At 42.9% G+C, this 4,765-nt stretch overlaps 1 pseudogene; it reads right to left on the reverse strand.

Moving 5' to 3' along the window:
- Positions 1–758: 758 nt before the first annotated feature.
- LOC126204755 (5S ribosomal RNA) lies at positions 759–876 on the reverse strand (annotated as a pseudogene).
- Positions 877–4,765: the final 3,889 nt, after the last annotated feature.

A 4,765-nucleotide genomic window follows, 5' to 3' on the forward strand; every position in this document is an offset into this window, starting at 1 on the left:
GAGAACCGTTTCTAAAAAGTTATGTTTTCAGGAAAAGAATCGCAAGCATATAGTCGGTAACCTCCGTCTATCCGATCTTATACCGACTCCTTACAGACTCGTTATCAGATATTTCGCTCTCTCTCTTGCCTCCCAGATCAAAAGACTAAGTGATACAGAATGAGTTATACATCCGAGGATCACGGAATTGCAAGATTTTTCTAGAATATACATCTTCTTTCCGCTGATGACCCAGTCAGTCAGACTGAGTCGCGATTCTGTACCATTACAGGTCACGAAAATCTCAGGTGATTTCAGCACATCGACTTAGCTAGCTTTAGAAGCCGCGTTTTAGTGAGTAAAGGTAAAATCTACGTTACATGGTAGCACCGACCTTGCCAATGAGTTGATGGTAAGATAAACGAAGCTAGAGTACTGTAAACAACTATACATGTGCAATTCAGCAATAAAATGTCTAAGTCAATTTAGAAAAGGAAGGAAAGATAAAAAGGAAAATCTGCCGATATAATGCTTTATTAGCAGCTTTCCTACGCATTTTGCGCTGTATGTGCTTCTTTTCATCTTAGAGCTATTCTCCGTCAGAACAGGCCTTGGAAGGACCCACGGCACCTACCGGCCGCCATGTCATCCTCAGCCCACAGGCGTAATCGGATGCGGATATGGAGGGGCATGTGGTCAGCACACCGCTCTCCCGGAACCGCTGCTTGTCAGTCAAGTAGCTCCTCTGGTTGCCTCACAAGAGCTGAGTGCACCCCGCTTGCCAACAGCGCTCTTCAGACTGGATGGTCACCCAACCATGTGCTAGCCCAGCCCAACAGCGCTTAACTTCGGTGATCTGACGGGAACCGGTGTTACCACTGTGGCAGGGCCGTTGGCATTCATATCCACTTTATTTAAGCGTAACTGCTGTATCATGTACCATCAACGTTCTTCCGTACGTACACATATCTTGGCCTGAAACTGCAATTCTTTCCTTTCACCATCCCGTTAATTGCAGGTTTCAGCAGTGCATTAAGTCGTTATACGCGTACAACTACTGTGTTTCTACATTTAATCGCGTCTTTTATTACGTTCCTTAATACTGTCTTTGTTTACGGATTTCTTACCAGATAATCCTGTCTCCAGTAACATCGCTTTTCAAGGGCTTTAATTTTTTGTTTCTGTCGTCCTCGCTTTCGGTATTTAGCACACTTTCACAGCTGCGCTTCAAACAACGGCTTTCATCAATTTTTCTCTGGCTGTACTGTTTAAATATTTGAATATTTCCAGCTGTTTCATTTTTATATGAATACCAAACGTTTTGTGCTGTTGCAGTCATCCTTAAGTGACTGTTCTACTTTCAACGAAGAAAAATTAATCCACCAGTTAAACAGCTTCTTGTTCAAACTGACAGTTATGCACCTAGCATGTTCATTTACTGCGCACATCATTACTTTTTGTTTATAAGCATTACGTAGCCGCCGGCCGTTGTGGCCGAGCGGTTCTAGGCGCTTCAGTCTGGAACCACGCGGCCGTTACGGTCGCAGGTTCGAATCCTGCCGCGGGCATGGATGTGTGTGTTGTCCTTAGGTTAGTTAGGTTTAGGTACTGAGTCTAGGAGACTGATGACCTCAAATGTTAAGTCCCATAGTGCTTAGAGCCATTTGAACCATTATGTAGCCATTAGGTATGATGATTACTTTTGGTGACCACTGCTACGGTGTGTGATCACTGAATCGCATGCTGATGACCTACACGTTACAAAAAAATCACAAATAAACCTAGTCCTATCCCTTCCGTCAATGACTCTTCAACATACAAATTAAATATCCATGGTGACAATGAGAACCCTGTCCCTGTGGTTTCGTCCCCTAATACCATTCCATTACTGGTGAACACTGTAGCCTGCTTCACAATGCTGAAGCCCAAACTTCAGGTAGGACTTAGTAAGAAACCGAAAGATATGAAGAGAAGTTTCCAGCTTGCAGCAATCGCCGTTTACTACAAAATGTGTCGACTGGGCATCTGCCAATCACGATAACCTTCACGTGAGCCATAAAAGTTAGAAGGAGGACTCCTCCGTCCTGTAGTTTACTAGCGAGGAGTATGTATAAAGTGCATACGTTAAGATCATTGTAACTCACCAAGTACACACATCAAACAAAGTTTTGCATCACCTCGGTTCCCGGAGCTCCGGACCTGTACAGAAAATTCGAATAGAGATCAACGTAAACATCATTTCCGCCCTCTTTATTGCTCATGAAAACCACACATTGCATGTTGTACCACCATACAGAGAGACCTTCAGAGGTGGTGGTCCAGATTGCTGTACACACCTGTACCTCTAACACCCCCTCCATGTGATAGGCGCTGCGCATGCATGGTTATTTACATCTTTGGGAGGGTTTAGTGACATCTTTGAACAGTCAGATGGACTGTGTCTGTGATTAAATATCCACCGTCAACATCTATCTTAAGGATCTCTGGGAACCGGGGTGCTGCAAAACATTTTTTGATGTGTGTATATGACAGGCAGTGCCCTCGCTTATGGAACTGCGGAACTCTGGTTGTGTTCAGGATAGACGCTCGCTATGTCCTTGGGTATACTCCGTTGCTGGAACAAATCGTGGAACTGATGTGATCCCACATATTACCCCACTGCTACCTATTATCGCAGTTCATCACATTTTCCACGAGGCGTTTTTCCTCAGATTCTTTACTAAGACAGTCCCAAAACATATCCTTCCGCTTCAAAATTATTGCCTTATCGTACTCCACTGAATTTCCTGTGAAGATACAATGTTCATTAGCAGCAATATTTGTTGGTAGCGAAAGGCGAGTGCATTGCTAACTTTCGGTGCAGCGTTCTTCCACGGTGCGCGTCGTCTCTTTTACATTAAGTTATTTTGTAAATTGCACTATTCCGCAGCAACAAATTGTCCTTTAGTGACCTCCGATGTTGAACACGAAACTATTTTAAGCTTAAATTTATCGAGGATTCTAGCTATGCGAAGAGAAATACTGTCAACGTATGGAAAAAAGCTAGACATTTTGCAACCGTGATTTGTTTATCCATTTCTCGGTTTTTGGCCTTAAGTGATAGAGTTGTGTTAAATTTTTGGTGAAATAGCACTTTTATCTGAATACTATCTTTAATTGGGCGAACTAACTAGGCAAAATATCTTGATGCGAGACTGCGTAAATTCAGTGCGTAAGTATTTTAACCGCACTCGTAGCTCGCAACGGGTGATGACAACTCGACGATAGAAAATTCAAGACTATTTCGATAGCGAATTACATGGTGTTGCGAATGTAGTTTGGGTGATGTTAGATTTCCAATTTATCTTCACAGTGAGGCCACATTACGAAAGTATGTTGGTTTATGGAACGCTGATCCAGCACTCTCTTCTCAAAGTTTTCCATAAAAGTGTTGGCCACCAGAAGTTACCCACGCCGACCCCTCATTCTGGTCAAAAAATTCTTAGCGACGTAAAGCTGGTTGAAGAATGAAAGCAGTGATGCTTACCTGAAATTTACTATAATTTACTGCAAAGAGAGTGACCTTTGTAAAAAGTGGAATTACGTCCCATCTAACTAAACGATCTGAACTGCTTATATGAAGAGTTCCAAGTGTATTAGAAAAAATCGGCCGATTCATGTATATGACAGGAGGGTTTTTCCACGAATTCAGAAGCACCAGTGTTTATTACTACTGTCCGTAAAGGTAAAGTACTTAATGAGTTTTAGGACTGCCATATGCTCTGGGTGATACGTAACCATGTGATGTTCATCGCCTGATGGTCTCTTTAAGTAACGACGGAGAATTCAGGGTCGTAATCAATCTTCATAGAATGAATTATCTGGGCATGTATCTTGTCTACGTACCGAATACAAGGTAACAGTACTGTTGCATTACTTGTGTCGACCTTCAGTTCGACTTTGTCAGTATCCTTTCAGAGATATCGTTGCGTAGACCTTCCGGCAGAGATTAAGTTGCTGTTCAGCGGAGGAGCTTTCAAAACTGCATGGCAGGTTTCCCTTCTTATTGCTTCTGCAGAACCCACATGAAAGTGTCGTACTGCTTTTTCAACATCACTCACAAAAGTTATTAAGGGTACTGCATTTGCTGCAGGTTTAAAACTCTGTCGTTCTCTTAACACAGACAGCATCGTACTGTCCAAATTTTTCTCTTTGAAGTTGAACAAGGAACCTATTGCAGGTATTCCCTGTTGCGACTGCTGCTCTGACAATGGGCGGTCCAATTTTGACATGTGCAAGACGTATCATCCTCATGGATCCAATAGAATATGAAACAGTCGCTACCAACCATACAGCCTTCTCTGTAAAGTTCCGTGCAGCGGCAATCTTAATAACTTGTGTCACTTTGAAAAATTTTGGCATTATGCCATGGTCTATATAACGGCTCTTCTTGCCGGTGTCTTGTTCGAGCACCAGGTTTAGGGCGGCATTTTGTAACTTCTTTTCTTGTTCGTTGTCTTGTTCGGGCCCCACGGTTTAGGACGCCATTTTGTATAACGGCTCTTCTCGTCCGTTTTCTTCTTCGAGGCCCACGTTGGGCGCCATTTTGTACAACGCCTCTTCTTCTTGATGATTTGGTTTGATTTGTACTTGGCCTCGGCTAAATCTCGGCGACAGTCTGTAGAGTGTTGAGATCGTTATCAAGTTATGAGGACGACGTTACACAAAATAACAGTGCTGAACCGAAATGTCGACGTGCGTGAGATATTTACTTCACCAAGAATCGTAATTAATCGCTCGTAATCGA

This window comes from Schistocerca nitens, chromosome 9 (genome assembly GCF_023898315.1).
Source record: "Schistocerca nitens isolate TAMUIC-IGC-003100 chromosome 9, iqSchNite1.1, whole genome shotgun sequence".
Taxonomy (NCBI): domain Eukaryota; kingdom Metazoa; phylum Arthropoda; class Insecta; order Orthoptera; family Acrididae; genus Schistocerca; species Schistocerca nitens.